This window comes from Pseudopipra pipra, chromosome 7 (assembly GCF_036250125.1).
Source record: "Pseudopipra pipra isolate bDixPip1 chromosome 7, bDixPip1.hap1, whole genome shotgun sequence".
In the NCBI taxonomy this organism is placed as follows: Eukaryota; Metazoa; Chordata; class Aves; order Passeriformes; family Pipridae; genus Pseudopipra; species Pseudopipra pipra.
In genome coordinates, this window is record NC_087555.1 from 2,685,803 (window position 1) to 2,702,566 (window position 16,764).

Below are 16,764 nucleotides of genomic sequence, written 5' to 3' on the forward strand. Positions count from 1 at the left end.
ACAATTATTTTCAGAGTTGTACAGGAACATGAACTCAGTGGGACTCAGGTTTTGTTCCTGCTTTTCCATCAGGCTCCGGTGGCAGCCCACGTGCAGAGTGTCTCACTCACAACCCACGGCATTGTCCTCACGGGGTGGGCTTGGCGTTGTCCCTCCGCTGGGAATTCGCTCATCTGAATCCAGGGAAAGCTCCAGCCCGCCAAGGAATGGCTCCCCTCAGATGTTTAAAGGGAGCTTTCACTGTAGCCACTGGATGTTCAGTCCCTTTGGGTGTCTGGATCCTAATTAGAGGAGGGAATTGTGGATTGGGAGCAGGAAGTTGGCAGGACTCTCGAAAGAGTTTCACCCCAGGGTTGTGACCTTCTGGGGTTTGCTGTGATTAGTGGCTCCAATCCCACTGCTTGGCTATAATGGAATAGAAGCCCTCTCACTGTGTGTTAATTACAGCTAATTGCTCACCAGGAAGAACTTCAGCCTTCCTAGTGACAGTGGGAAGCAGTGATAGCTGCAGGAGGAGCCCCCGGGGCATCACTCCCTGGAAGGGGGATGCTTGGCAGGAGGCAGGGAAGGGCTGCCCCCTCACATTCCTCCTCTGGCATCTGGGCTGCATCCAAGTGGGCACATCCCCAGGGCTGCCAGAGCTCCAGGAGCACTTGGACAATGCCTTCAGGGACAGGGTAGGATTTTTGGGGTGTCCTGGGCAGGGCCAGGACACAGACTGGATGATCCTTGGTGATCCCTGTCAGCTGTGATTCTATGAATCAAACCCTGCACTGATCTGGCTTTCTTGGGCATTTCCAGAGGGAGAGGACCAAGAGCCAGGGCTGGGCAGCTGTGGAGAGCAGGGATAGCCCAACTCCTGCCATCACCCCACTCCTAAATCCAAGACACTCAAAGCCAGTGTCTTTGAGTGCTGCCCTCACTGGGAATGGAGGGCACGGACCTCCTGCTGCTTCCGACACCTCAGAAATTCCCTCAGATCCTTTTCCCCTTTGAGGATTTCAGACCAACATCAGCTTTGAGGCTTTCCAAGTGACTTGGAGGGGAAGAGAGGCCTGGGGGGGAGCCGGGATGTGTGGTGGGAAGGGCGGATGGATGGGCACCCAGCAGATGTCTGGCATGGAATTCCATGGAGAAACTGCAGCAGGAGTGGAGCTGGGCTGGGGCTGTGACTTTGGAAGAGAAAGGGAACATGGCCAGCAGGACCAGAGCCTTTCCAGGCTCAGGATGAATGTGGGGGGCCGGGGTTTGGCTCTGGGGGGTTTGTTGTTGCAGGGAGGAATGTGAGCAATTCCTTGGCAGGAATCCTCCGCAGGATATTAACATTAGAAAGGGAGTCGCTGGGAAAAAGTAGCTCAGATAGGCTGTTGTTGGCTCAGTTCACCCTCTCCAGGGTCTTGGTTTGCCCTGTCCCTTTTCAGTTAGCGTAGTCTAAGGATCCTTTGATTCCTCCACACTTTTCACATCCAAAGCACCCCAAAACCAGCTAAGGAGGACAGAGGGCGGGATAACATCCCATTCCCCATCCAAAATCTCTGCAGGCAGAGTGCAACCTGGAGCCTGCAGGAAAGGGTCTCCTGGCAAGGACAAAACAACAGATTGATGCTTTCTTTCCTTTCCCGCTGTGACAAAGGGATCCCAAACGGGTCTTTGTGTCTCTGCTGGCTCTGGTTCACATGAGGAATTTTAAACTAATGAGTCTGTGATCATGTCCAGGGCACCCAGGGGACGATGGGGAATCTAGACCACAAGATATAGATTTTAAAAATACAGGTATTTTTAAGGCACAAATGTGGATGGAACCCAGGGGAATATTTCCCCCTGTAGAAAGTTTGGACCGTGACAACTGGATAGGGTGTTTTTTTGGGAAAAAACCCTCTCTGTGCATCCTTTTACAGCAAGTAGTAAAACTTACTGCTTGTCAAGCAGCATCAGTACCTGCCCCTTCTGGGAAAAGGAGCTTCACTGTCATTAGAGCAGTGTCACCAGAGCACAAATTCATGCCCTTGAGCATTTTTAATTAGCACTTTGGAAAACACTCCTTGTCCCTCCCCTCGCTGCTCTGGGAAACCACATCCCAACCAAAACGGAGCTGGAAGAACAGTTTCTGATCTCCCCCTCCTCGGGGGCAGCACTTCCAATCCAGATTAGATTAAACTGACCCAAAAGGCACCCAGATTGTGCAGTTGTAAAGCAGCCAAGAATTAATGAGTTTTCATCCCCCTAGGTCCACACTGCAATTTCTTTTGCATTCCTCTTGCCACCCACACGTGTTGAACAATGACTGTGCCCCATGTCAGGGACCATCAGGTCAGTGGATGTTTGTAAACTGAAAATTGATCTTTGGGCCATTGGAAAGGCACTGCTGGAGCAAAAATGGAAGCCTGGCAGCCCTTATCTGTGGATAAGGAGCTACTGGAATGGGGGCAGGGATGGAGCAGCTCCATCCTTCTCCAAGCATCTGCCAGTGGAAGAAGGGTTTTTAAGCGTTGAATAAATTGCATAAAAAGCTGTCAGGTTGGGTTTTACACTTACTGGTAACTCAGGAGCATAGGGAACTTCAACTGTAAAGAGGCACACAGGGGTTGTGTTTCAACAGACACACGGCCAGGCTTTAAAAATAAGACTGTGAAAGCAACTTGTTGAGAGGTGATTGAACATTGGGAGGGGCTGCCCAGGGAGGTGGTGGAATCCCCATCCCTGGAGGTGTTTAAGGACTGACTGGACGTGGCACTCAGTGCTCTGGGCTGGGTGACAAGGTGGGAATGGGTCATAGGTTGGACTTGATGACCCTGGAGGCCTTGTCTTCTTCCTCAGATGGCTCACCCTTCCGTCCAGGGGCAGGAGAAGGGGCATAGCGTGGCTCAAATGCTTCAAGGCAGCTGCAGCTTGGGGATGATGAGCCTGGGAGGAGTGGGACTTATTCTGGGACAGGAATGAGCAGCCACATGGTCCAAGTTAATCCCATTCACTGGAGAAAGAGGCTGTGGGTTGGGTTCGTTCCTTCCAAAGATTAGAGCAGCTTTGGAAGAGCCTGCCCAGCGTGTGAGCCCTTCCTCCATCCCAGGGTAGTGGGATCTGCTACGGGAGATTCCCTGCACACGGCGAGCCCTCCTCCCACTGCCAGAAAACGGGGTAAAAACCCACAGAGTTTTCTGCACTGAGTCAATGATTTACCAGCAGTTTCCTGGGGAGTGACGTGAATGTTAATGGTCAGTCAGTGAGAGAGCCCAGTGGAGCAGGACACTGATGGGGACAGGTGATCACAGCCATGGTTTGAAGGCTGAGTGCCCCTGAATCACCCGAATCTGCTGCTCAGCCAGCGCCGGTGCAGCAGAGCCTGCAGAGGGAGGGAGGCTGAGCATTGCTAAGGGTTGGACTGCTCTGATGGTTCTCTTGGGACTGTTTCACAAAGGCCTGAGACTAATGGAAGTGCCAGTGGAGCCAAACACGGCGGGCAGGGATGTGAAACAGGGAGCGGAATTGCTGTTCTGGGTCCGAGAGAAGGTGAAGAGTCTGAAAGGGAGGGGTCCACAGCTGATGGGGGCACATGAAAGCCCATCAGACTTTTTGCCAGGTCCGAAAGGGACACCTCACTCTCACCTGCCCAGGAGAGAGTCACAGCTCCTTTGTGGGGCTGGGAAAATCTACCAGGAGACATGGATGTGTTGAACTGGTGCTCCAGCCTGTCCCAGATGTGTTGGACTCAGTGGCTGAGATCTGGAGAGTGACCAGTGATCCCAAAAATTCCTGTTCTCTGTTGTTGGGTTTGGTGGGGCAGAGGGAGGGTTTAATGTGCCTTGAAGTAAGGGTGCATATAATGATAGAATCCCAGAATTGTTTGGGTTGGAAGGGATTCCAAATCTCATCCAGTCCCACCCCCTGCCATGGGCAGGGACACTTTCCACTAGCCTGGGTTGCTCCAAGCCCCGTCCAACCTGGCCTTGAAAACTTCTAGGGATGGGGCAGCCACAGCTTCTCTGGGCATAATATATATATATTATATATAATAAATATATATTATTTTATATATATATACACACACACACATATATATATATAAAATGACAGTTTCTGTATATTTTAATAAGCATATCCTAAAAGCCCATAAGCTCTCACTGTACTAATTACAGAACAGGCCAGGGCTAAAGGTCCCTTTCCCATTATCCATGCTCCTCCTCCTGATATTAAGTCAGACTTGACTATTTTCATGCAGTGTGAAGGAAATAAAGCAAACAAGAGTGAAGTGGAACATGCCATTAAGCTCCAGGCAAGATTCCGACCCTGCAAATGATTTCCTGGAATCTTTAACAAAGTCAGAATTATGGACACAAAAACTGGGATGAAAAAAGAGAGTAAGATTATTTTTATAACCTATAAATCCTTACCAGATTTATTCTTATCTCAAGTTTTACGATGCTCTGACATAATTCCCGATAAATTTTTCAAATGGTGTTTTCATCCCCAATTTAGTTGGCGTTGTAAAACTGGCTGTGACAACACTGTTTCATTCCAGCTGCTCCAACACCCTCTACCACAATACTGAGTTATCCATCTGGGATGGGATACAGGGATACAGGCATTTCATATCACTGGGGTGGTCCTACCTGAAGCCATCAAGTAAAAGTTTGTCATATAAATGTTTGTCTGTCACCCGTTCCCTGCCCCTGGAAAAGGGGTTTGGATCCAAATCAAAAGGGTTGGTGGAGTTGGATCCCAATGGGCCTGATATCTCTACCAGGCTGTGACTCCAAGGGGAGATCCCTGAGCTTGGGCTGACACATCCAGCTCCCACCATCCAAGAGCAGGATAAGGCCTTGTGGTATGAAGGGCTGGGATCAAAGTAATTCCATGCTTTCCTGTTTGTCCCAGCTCCTGACAAGTACAAGTGCTGCTTGGACTAGATAGGAGTGGTGAACGTGCTCCTGGGGAGGTGAAAGCCTTTTGAACTGAAGGCAGCCTGGCATGAAAAGCACATTTGTGCTTCCCCAGCCCTCCCACCTCCTGCAAATCCCTCAGGGTGGGACCTCCTTCGATCCAAAAGCTTTGCCATGAGAAAGGAGTCACAGAACCATAGAACGAGTTGGGGTGGAAGGGATCTTAAAGATCATCTCATTCCACCCCCCTGCCATGGGCAGGGACACCTACCACTAGCCCAGGTTGCTCCAAGCCCCGTCCAACCTGGCCTTGGACACTCCCAGGGATGGGGCAGCCACAGTTTCTCTGGGCAACCTGTGCCAGGGGAGTCAGGAGAAACACTCGGATGTTCAGAGCTGTGGCAGCATAACCTTGGTTCTTCCTAAAGCCCAGGAAGAAATAACTCCTAGAAAAGTGGTAGTGCTGGTTTTGTCAGGTCCAGCTCGGTTTGGGATTAGTTTAGGATTTTTAGGGCTGTGTTTGTGCCAGCTGAAGCCCTGGAGGAGGCAACACCAGCATCCCAGAGCCCCGTGCAGGTACAGCAGCCTCTCCCTCCTCCTGGCTCTCCTCCCATTGCTCTCTAAGCTCCCGAGGGTGTTGTGGGCTAAAGCCTCCCTTGCCACCTGGACTGATGCTTTTTGGATGCAGGTTACTCAGTTTCCAGGCTTCTCACGACTGGTTTTTATTTTCGCAGCCAGCCAGGGCCAAGCTAGCCCTGGGGAGCCCAGGGGTGAGTTTGGCCCAGGGTGTTCCTATCACAAAGCTGTCAAAAGCAATTTCCTCTGATGAGAGCAAGCTGAAATCCCAGCGGAGGCAATTCATCTCCTGCTGGCTGCTGGATACAACAGCCAATCAACATCAGAGCAGAAGAGCCTGGTTGGAGATGAGAAATCTTGTCCTGTGATAGAGGTTACGAACCTTTCTTATCTTATCTCTCTGGGTTTCATAACGAGAAGCCTGACGTGGGAGCAGCCTGGCCCTGGAGTGCCAGGAGGTGGCTGGGAATGCTGCAGGGAGACAGCCAGCTCTGCCCCCCAAGTCTGTGGAACAGGGCAGCCCTTCTGCAGGACACATCTCTTCCAGGAAAACCGGAAGACATGGTCCTTGTTTCCCCTGCTGGCAGGGGAATGTGTTTACTGGTGGAGAGGAGGGGGTTGAAAGACAAGGAGGGGAGGGAATATGTGATCTTAAAGCCACGGTGGATTTAACAGCAAACACTTCACTGCTGCCAACGTGCAAGCAAACACCTGTGGGAATGTGGCAGCCCTGGCCAAGGTCGTTCCTCCAGACCTCTTGTCCATATATCCATTCTGACACTGGTTTGGGAGGCAGCGTGTGGGGAGCCGGTGGTGGAGCAGCTCCGTTCCCTTCACCTCCTGCTCTTGTCCTTAACCTCCACTCACCCAAGCCCCAGAACCTCTCTGAGAGCCACCTGTGACCATCATTCTGGGCACACGGTTCACCCCCATGCCGTGCAACCCCCACCACCTCCAACCACAGAATATTCCCAGTCGGAAGGGAACCACCAAGATCATCAACCCACTCCACCTCTCTGGACACAGGGGGATTTGTTTCCTATTTGCCTACAGCAGCTGCCACGCGTCTGCTGAGTGAATGAACCTGTGGGGATGGACCCATTCCACCAAGCTCCCCTGGGAAATCAGTGTCAGAACCAGGACCGGCCTCCCAGTGCCTCGATTCCCATCCCCGCTCCGGCACTGCAGCGGCGATGGAGGAGGAAATGCAAGGGCTTAAGTGATTTAGCTCAGGGAATGAGTGAAATCTACTTACATGGGCTAATTGATAGCAAATGATTCCTTAATTAGAATTTATAGAATTGCCCCCTAATTTAGGAGGCCCAACACGATGAGGAGCCGAGGGGTGTTTTTTGTGGTTCCTACCGATTTTCCTTTGGAGATGCTCTGGCCGATTAACTTTTCATGACATAAATTTGTTTGCCTTCAAATATCCAGTTAGAAGCATTTTCAAATGCATTATTTAAGGCTTGAAAATAAATATTGGATGTGCTTTGTGAAAGCTGCAAGCAGCTTGTCTTCTCACTCAATTATTGATCTTGCTTTCCGCTGCGTTGGAGACATTCCCACATGCACAGGGGAAAATCCTGACTTGTTTACTTGCTCCTTCCATTCCTCAAAGTCTCTAAAAACTCACCCAGCAATGGGTTTGGCATGTTTATACCTTTTTACATCTCTCTCAATGTGTTTTTTCTGGAGTTTTAATAAGGTGTGAGCACCTCATGTAATTTTTTTCCTCGCTGAGACATTTGCGTCTTCTCAACGCGGGTGTTACAGGACATAAAATTTTGCCAGGGCATATTTCGCCTTGTGTCAGATTTAATTTCAATTAGAATCACAGAATCATTAAGGTCAGACAAGCCCTCCAAGTGTAACCTTTGAGAGGCCTCAGGGAGAATGGTGGCTTGCACGTCACCTGCAAGAATCAGAGAAGTGCTGAAAGCTCGGAGTAGACAGAGAAATGAGATTTGTAAAGGAGAAGGAAGTGCATGAACCTCACTTCAGAGTGAAGATTTCAAACAGGTTTCCAGGGATATTTGGGGGATGCAGTCCCTGAGAGATGCCAGAGCCCAAGAACTGCTCGCCCTTGCCTTCGTGTCAGGAGATCTGCCAAAAATGTGCTGGTGGAAAACCGGTTATCCCGGCTGTTTTGCTCTGCAGCTGGAGCCTCGACAGGAATGGCATGTCCAGGGGGAAGGTTTCTGCACCCTGGGAAACACTGTCCCCCACAGAAATCTGCCCTGATGGTGCTTTGTGTGAGCCCCAGCATCACCCAGGATGAGTCTGAGCGTTGCCAGAGCCACGAATAACTCGGGAGCTGTTTGGAAGCGTCACACAGGGGAACCACTTTGCATCCCTGCTCCTTCCCACACGGCAAACTGGAGCCACAGAGCTTGAAAGCCCGGCAGATTCATGGCCATAATTAATATTACAAAGCAGCAGGCACAGGGAAAGCCACCAGACAGGCTCCAGCTCCGGGTCTGACCAGCAGCAGGTCTGCAAAGGCCTCAGCGTGCCATGGCTGTGGTCAAAGCCAGTGAGAATCTCACTGGTGACTTCAAAGGAACCAGAATTTCACCCCAAAGCCCTGCTGCTCCATCTGCTGATCCCCTGCAAGGCCATCCCATGGTGTGAATGGACCATATAAGCCCCAAATCCTTTCCATAGAATACCCACCTCGTCATAACCAGCCCAGGCAATGTTACCTCTTTCTGTTTCAACAACTTCCAGCCCCAATTTTCCCACTTTTTAAACGGGAATCAGCTGTTCACATTGGTGGCAATTCCTCTAAGGGGGAAGCTCAGCTTTTGGGTTGATCATCACTGTTATTGCAGGGAGGGTTTCTTAAAAATAATAATCATGAATAATAATAATAATAATAATAATAATAATAATAATAATAATTATAATCCCATGGCAGTGGTGAGATGGAAAAGAAGAGAACTGGGCATTTCATAGAAAAGGAGTGGGAGCACCAAAAAAGCCTCACAGAGCTGAGTGCTCACTGTTCTCCTTTCCGTGCTTATAAGAAAGCAATTCAGGCTTGGCTTTTTTTCATTTACGAAATGAAAAAGGAAAAATATCCTTGTGACTTGATTTCTTTGCAGGGCAGCCGAGCAAACGGCTCGACCTTGAGACATAATGAAGCATTGAGAAGCAAATCCGGCGGCACAGAAAGGAAGTGTGTTCCACCAGGCAGGGCAGGCATTGAGGGCCAAGGAAGAAGCAGCCAAGTGGTTTTATCTCTGAGGGCTTAAATCTCAGCCAGGCAGAGCTTTGTACAAAGCCTGGCTTTGTTGGGAGAGCCCCAGAGGGGAGGAGGGCTCTGCGGGGTTGTACCTGGCGTCGTGGGGCTCAGCTGGCATTTAACATCATTTTATTAAGATATAACTGATGCCCTTTGCCCTTGTCAGGGTGTTACAACCCCCAGGACAGGAATCCATGTGCTGGGAGCAGGGGCAATCCAGCTCCCACTTCGCTGTCCTTGGGAGCTGCTCCCAGGAAGGGGAAGGGGATGCCTTGAGCAAGCAGGGGACGGTTTGAGTGTGGTTGTGGATTTAAATCCCTGCCAGGGATGGGCAGGGACGGCCCTCAGCTGGCCCATGGACATCGGAATCACTGTTTTTCCCCCTTATCCTGGCAATAAATGTCCCTGGTTTTGTCTTGGGGCAGTTTTGGGGTAGTTGGCTTGACAGATGTTTCAGCATCTCAAGCTGGGCGAGAAATCCCTGAAAACACCCTGAGTTAGGGACATGCACTGTGCCCCTGCTGTGCTAAATGGGCAAAATGAGGATGATCATGGAATCATAAAATCCCTGGAGGATTTGGGTTGGAAGGGACCTTTAAACGAAAAGAAAAGAAGGGAAGGGAAGGGAAGGGAAGGGAAGGGAAGGGAAGGGAAGGGAAGGGAAGGGAAGGGAAGGGAAGGGAAGGGAAGGGAAGGGAAGGGAAGGGAAGGGAAGGGAAGGAGAAGGGAAGGAGAAGGGAAGGAGAAGGGAAGGAGAAGGGAAGGAGAAGGGAAGGAGAAGGGAAGGAGAAGGGAAGGAGAAGGGAAAGAGAAGGGAAAGAGAAGGGAAAGAGAAGGGAAAGAGAAGGGAAAGAGAAGGGAAAGAGAAGGGAAAGAGAAGGGAAAGAGAAGGGAAAGAGAAGGGAAAGAGAAGGGAAAGAGAAGGGAAAGAGAAGGGAAAGAGAAGGGAAAGAGAAGGGAAAGAGAAGGGAAAGAGAAGGGAAAGAGAAGGGAAAGAGAAGGGAAAGAGAAGGGAAAGAGAAGAGAAGAGAAGAGAAGAGAAGAGAAGAGAAGAGAAGAGAAGAGAAGAGAAGAGAAGAGAAGAGAAGAGAAGAGAAGAGAAGAGAAGAGAAGAGAAGAGAAGAGAAGAGAAGAGAAGAGAAGAGAAGAGAAGAGAAGAGAAAAAGAAAAAGAAAAAGAAAAAGAAAAAGAAAAAGAAAAAGAAAAAGAAAAAGAAAAAGAAAAAGAAAAAGAAAAAGAAAAAGAAAAAGAAAAAGAAAAAGATGCATCACTTGGTAGCACCACTAATGGTTCTTGCTCCCCATGTCTTTGCCCCAGAGAAGGTGTAGGGGGAAATCTGGGAGTCAGCAGCTCAAAAGTGGTGGAGAAAGGGCTGCTCTGAACCTCTGAGGGACACAGAAAAGCAGCTTAGAAGGATGTTTAGCTAAAGACAAAAGTATTCTTGGCTGAAAACCAGGACTTTCTACACATCTAACTCCCTCTTGGAAGCCCTGGGCCTGATCCAGAGCCACAGAAATCCACTGGAGCCTCTTCTCTGACTGCAGAAATGCTGTAATCCAGCTGGATTTGTGGGTGTGTGGAAGGGGTAGGTTGGAGCCATCTCAGCCTCATTTCAAGGTTCAGTCATGTCCCTTTGCATCCCCCCTCTGCCAGGCAGGGATATTTATCCATCTGGGAAGCCATTATAAACAGGAATGAATTCCCTCTTCCCCTCAGCCCTGTGCTTTCTCCCCTAAGGATGATAAAACAGTCTCATCCAGGTGGGGAGTTGGAGATAGAGCTGCCATCGAGCCACAGGACTTTTTTGCAGCTTCTGTCATTCTGTTGCCAGGAGAGTCTCCATCGGGAACAAAAGCTGATGATCAGCCAGGAAAGGTGGGAATTGCGGACAGGGATTGCTTGGCTTCTAAAGGGTGACAGGGAAAATGAACTGGGTTATTTACTGGCAATGGTGGCTTAAAATAAAGGATTTTCGTTACAAAAATGTGCCTAAAGGGACTCCAGAAGAGCTGAAGAGGGACTTGGGACAAGAGATGGAGTGACAGGACAAGGGGCAATGGCTTCCCACTGCCAAAGGGCAGGGTTAGGTGGGATTTTGGGAAGGAATTCTTGGCTGGGAGGGTGGGGAGCCCCTGGCACAGGTTGCCCAGAGAATCTGTGGCTGCCTCTGAATCCCTGGAAGTGTCCAAGGGCAGGTTGGATGGGGCTTGGAGTAACCTGGGCTAGTGGGATGTGTCCCTGCCCGTGGCAGGGGGTGGAACGAGATGAGCTTTAATGTTCCTTCCATCCCAGCTATTCTGTGATTCCCTGATTTTGGTTACAATAAAGGATTTTGCCATATGGAGTAGACTTCCAGGAGGGGGGAGGCTGGTGTGAAGCTCCCCAAAATCCATCCCTTCCCACAGGACATTGGGAGCACGGCTGCTGCAAAGCTGAGGGTGAGGGTGCCGGGGTGGAAGAGGGTTGGAGGTTTTCCCTGAAGACCTGTCCCTGTTCCTCTCCCATCTCTCCCCTCCGCCTCTCCCCTGTCCTTTGTTCATTCCCTCCGTGGACGTCAGGCAGCCAAAGATATTAAAAGCCTCTCCGGAAGCTTTGTCATTTGCTTTGTGCACTTCCTCATCCGGCTTAAAAAACTAATCCCTGTTATTAATGGGAATGATTGTTACCTGGCCAGGGGGTCACCGGCACCTCACAGGAGGGTTTGTGGCACAGCCCTCACAGGCGATTCCAGCCCCACTTCCAACAACTGTCCTTCCCTTTGGCACCAAGATGGCCCAGATTTATGAGTCACGGAATGGTTTGGGTTGGAAGGGACCTGAAAGCTCATCCCATCCCCTGCCACGGGCAGGGACAACTTCCACTAGGTCAGGTTGATCCAACCTGGCCTTGGACACTTCCAGGGAAGGGGCAGCCACAACTTCTCTGGGAATTCCACCCCAGCCCCTCCCCACCCTCCCAGGGAAGAATTCCTTCCCAATATCCCATCTAACCCTGCCCTGTGGCAGTGGGAAGCCATTCCCCCTTGTCCTGGCACTCCAGTCTCTCTCCATCTTTCTTGTGGGCTCCCTTCAGGCACTGGAAGGCCCCAGTCAGGTCACCCCAAAGCTTCTTTTCTCCCAACTGAACAATCCCAACTCTCCCAGCCTTTCCTCCCAGCAGAGCTGCTCCATCCCTCTGACCATCTTGGTGCCTCCTCTGGACTGGCTCCAGCAGCTCCATGTCCTTCTCGTGCTGTTCCCCAGGGCTGGAGGCAGCTCTGCAGGAGGGTCTCACCTATCCTGGGGATACTCACCTGCTCCAGGTGGGTGTGGCTGGGGGGATGCTGTGCTGGAGTCTGAGGAAAAGCAAAAGCAGAGGCCAGGCTTGCAAATATAACATAGGGAATTGCTGCCTTCAGCCATGGCAATGGATGGAGACCTTGTGGCCAAGGAATGGGAAAAACTCCTCCAGACTCCCACTAGAAAAAGAAATGGGAGATCTGTGTGGAGATGGGTGTTGGAGGAGTAAATCTGCCCTGCTTCCCTCCCAGCCCAGCATAATATAATTCCCAAAAGGAAGCAGGAACAATCCAGTTGGGGGGCCTGGCAGAAGGAAGACGGTGCTTTGTTTGCCAGTTCCAAACGCTCCAAGCCTCATTTTTGAGACACTTCCGTGGGTAATTGGTTTTGAAATGAGAAAGTTATACCTACAAAATAAATCCTGTCGGAATTTACTGGCTCCATCCCACTCCTAAACCCGGAGTGCCCTGAGCTCGAACACCTGGAAGTGCTGCCCGTGCCAGCGATGCTCCGGAGCCTCGATCCCTGCCAAGGGAGGTGATTAATGCACTGCTTCCCAGGAATAACTCAGCCACCCGCTTCCATAGGAGAAGAGGGATATCAAAACCTGCCAGTTATCCCTATCCATGGTCATTAACCGCCACTGCTGTAATTAATTCACAGCGAGAGGAGGATTGGCCTGGGAAGAGCTCGCCCCAGGGAGTTTGCTGGGATCAGTGCAGTAATGAAGCTTTATTAAACGTACCTTGGCAGCTTCCCGAGCTCTGGAAAACAATCTATAGCATGATACAGGCAAAGGGATTTGCTGGATTCCCACCAAAAGTGGAGGATCACGGAAAAAGCGCTCCCTCCAGCGCGTAGCAACAGGCTGCAACAAACCCAACAAACTCCCACCAGGGAGGGCCAGGGTTTTCTTATATTCCATGTGGAAGTAGGTTTTTTTAGGCTTAGGTTTGGGAACATTTCCATCTGGAAGGTTTCAAACTAGCTCAGCGCTAGTGGTTGAGCCACGGCAGCACCTACAGGAGCATCCCTGCCCCTGGCACAGGGTTGGAACAAGATGGTGTTTAAGATCCAAGCCAAACCAGCCTGGGATTCCATGATCCCTGAGCTTCAGCCCTGGCGAGAGCTTCGGTGTCCCTGGGTTTGGGCTCATCGGACCCCTCAGAGCAGATTTCCAGCTCCTGTCTGGAATTTCAGAGGCAAAAAGGAGCTTTTCTCTTCCCCCAAAAAGCCAGCTACATTCATGTACCTGAGCCACAGGAATGTCATCCCAGAGCAGTCCTTTTCCTAAGCACAATTTAGGCAAAGAGAGACAATTTCCACCCAGTTTTGTGCTTGAGAAACACTACAGGGGAACGGACGGAGAAATGAACTTTACCATGGAATTCCTGCCAGATGAATTCCCAGAATGGTACAAAAGCCTGAGCACGTTAGGGAATTCTGTCCGGATTTAACTGCTCGCCAGTATCACTTCCTGGCACGGGAAGCAGGAGTGGCACCCATCCAGAGGTGGGATGGATGGCTTTGCCCGGCTCTGTCGCAGCAGGAGCAGAGGGAATGTGGCAGCAGGAGGCAGCTGGAGGCGGGAGCAGGGCAGGGAAGCAGGAGTCCAGGGTTACCCCACTCCAACACCCACTGGAAGGATGCTGTGGGAGCACCCTCTTCCACAGCCATGGATTTTGGTCTGTGCCATGGACTTTGGTCCATGCCATGGATTTTGTGTCACATACAAACAGCTGCAACCAAATCCCCCCTTCCTGCTCTGAGCTGCCCCTGGGCATTTCAAAATACCTGTAAAAGAGAGAGGGGGATGGATGTGGATGGAATGCTTATCCCTCCATCGAAGGCTCAGCAGCAGTGCTGGGAAAGCTGCTCCCAGGATGGGCAGTGGCCATCATGCACCAATTGCTGCTTTTTAAGGGAGTTCCAGTTCAGTTTTCCCACTTGGAGACGTGTTTTTACCCCCAAGGCGGCCGAGCTGGACCTCCAAATGCATGGACACCTCCTCCTGGGATGATCCAGCACGAGGTATAAGTCATGTTGGATTCACAGCATCCAAAAGATGGGAAATAATCACATTAGGGATGGAAGAGAGAAATAAACCAGCAGCTCAAATAATGATTTTAATCAGACTTTTGCACAACACCTGCAGAATCAGAGGGACAGGAGCACCTTGGATGCCCCAGGATGGGAGCAGCACCCAGCCCAGCTGCATCCTGGGTGCCATCCCAGTGTTTTCCATCGGCAAAACAGGATGAAAAAGCGCCATTTCAATCAGAGAATTGGGTTGCCCGGCTGCAGGGAGCTCACCTTTGACAAACCCCAAAGGTCCCAAAATAACACCACGGAAAAGAGCTCCCAAGGGCGCTTTGAGGTGCTTCTGTGTGGCTCGTTTTGTCTGGGAAGCCGGGAAAAGGGTTGGATGAGGCCAGGAAGCGCCCCCGGGATGGGGTTTGGCCATGCAAGGACTCGCAGCCACCCCGTGGCCACCCCGCTTTTGTCACACGCCGGCCAAAACCCTGACTCCTTGTGCCACGCTGGGCACAGGAGGAGCCAACACCGGGAAGAGGAAATATAATCATCAGCTCCCGATTAAACCCAGGAAAAAACAAAGAGAGGGTGGGAAAGAGCAGCGGCTCGTGGAGCCTGGACCCTTCTGCTCCGATATTTCTCGCTCAGCTGCTTTTCCAAGGGGTGCTTCCTCAGGAATTGGCACCGTGGTGGCGTCGGCGGTCACCAGCTCTGCCTGCAGGTCACATCCACCCCTGCCCCAGCTGATGTTCCTGGTATCCCAGTTCCTAACCTCGCATCCCAGCCGGCTGCGGGGTGGGATGCTCCCTTAATCCACGGGGTTTGAAGGAGCACAAAGCCTTTTGTTGGCCTTGGGTGCCGCGGGAAGCTTTGAAGTTGCTCCCAAACCGTGGTTAACATAAGAATTGAGGGGGGTTTTCCTCCTCGTTTCTTCCCACTTGCAGGAATTCCTGTGCTTTACACACACGAGCTCCCTTAAAATGTGTCTTACACCCTCCCCCCTCACGCCCGTGTGTTACACACCCCCCCCCCCCGTGTTACACACAAACCCCCCTCACACCCGCAACACCCCTGCCCTCACACCCGTGTTACACACAGACCCCTCACACCCGTGTTACACACACACTCCTCACACCCATGTGTTACACACAGACCCCTCACACCCGTGTGTTACACACAGACCCCTCACACCCGTGTGTTACACACACACTCCTCACACCCGTGTTACACACACACACCCCCTCACACCCGTGTTACACACACACTCCTCACACCCATGTGTTACACACAGACCCCTCACACCCGTGTGTTACACACACCCCCCTCACACCCGTGTGTTACACACCCCCCCTCACACCCGTGTTACACACACACACCCCCCTCACACCCGTGTTACACACCTCCCCTTCACTCTCGCGTTACACACACACTCCTCACACCCGTGTGTTACACACACCCCCCTCACACCCGTGTTACACACACACACCCTCACACCCGTGTTACACACACACACCCCCTCACACCCGTGTTACACACCTCCCCTTCACACTCGCGTTCCACACACACTCCTCACACCCGTGTGTTACACACACCCCCCTCACACCCGTGTTACACACACCCCTCACACCCGCAACACCCCTGCCCTCACACCCGTGTTACACACAGACCCCTCCCACCCGTGTGTTACACACAGACCCCTCACACCCGTGTGTTACACACAGACCCCTCACACCCGTGTGTTACACACACACCCATCACACCCGCGTTACACACACACCCCTCACGCCCGTGTGTTACACCCCCCCAACACCCGTGTGTTACACACATCCCTCACACGCGTGTTACGCACAAACACCCCTCACACCCGTGTGTTACACACAAACACCCCTCACACCCGTGTGTTACACACAAACACCCCTCACACCCGTGTGTTACACACAGTCCCCTCACACCCGTGTTTTACACACAAACACCCCTCACACCCGTGTGTTACACACAGTCCCCTCACACCCGTGTTTTACACACAAACACCCCTCACACCCGTGTTATTCCCCCTTCCCCTCCCAATTCCCCTTCATTGTTCCCGCCCCTGTGCCCGCGGCCCCGCCCCGGCCCCGCCCCGTGACGTCAGGCGGGCGGGCGCGCGCGGCGCGTGCCCGGCGGGAGCGCGGTGGGGCTGGTGCCGAGCCCCGTCCTGATCCAGAGCCCCGTCCCGATCCACAGCCCCGTCCCGATCCACAGCCCCGTCCCGGTGCTGCAGCGGGCGCAGGTGAGAGCCGGGGCCGGCCGGCGCCGGGGGCACCGCGGGCACGGGGGCGGGAGCGGCTCCCGGGGGCTCCCGCTGCCGCCGGGGAAAAGTTTGTGTCGGCGGCGCCGGGCGGGCGGTGCCGGGTCCGAGCTCAGCCCGCGGCGGGGACAGAGCGGGGAGGCGGCGCGGGACGGAGCGGGGGTCTGCGAGAGTGTCCGTGTGTCAGCCAGGGGTGCGTGTGTCCGTGTGTCTGCAAGCGTGTGTCTGATGGCCGTGTGTGTCTCTAAACGTGTGCATGACTGTGGCTGTGTGGCTGCGTGTGTGTGTGTCTCTAAGTGTGTGTGTGTGTCTCTGTGTGTGTGTATGTCTGTGTGTGACTGCAAGTGTGTGTGTCTGTGTTTGTGTGTCTCTCTGTGCATGTATGACTGTGTGTGTGTGCTCTGTGTGTGTGTGACTGTATGTTTAAGAGTGTATGTGTGGCTGTATGTGTGTGTGTGTGTAAGT

The 16,764-nt window shown here is 52.1% G+C and overlaps 1 protein-coding gene across 2 annotated transcripts in view; it reads left to right on the forward strand.

Annotated features, from left to right (window-relative positions):
* The first annotated feature begins 16,140 nt into the window (after positions 1-16,140).
* The window catches only part of SH3BP4 (SH3 domain binding protein 4), a 33,834-nt gene continuing 33,210 nt past the window's right edge, over positions 16,141-16,764 (forward strand). The window contains exon 1 of one of the 2 annotated variants that reach the window (XM_064660198.1): positions 16,141-16,281. The gene's annotated coding sequence lies outside the window, so the exon portion shown is untranslated. The remainder of the gene's footprint in view (positions 16,282-16,764) is intronic. The other variant, XM_064660199.1, reaches the window with a different exon arrangement.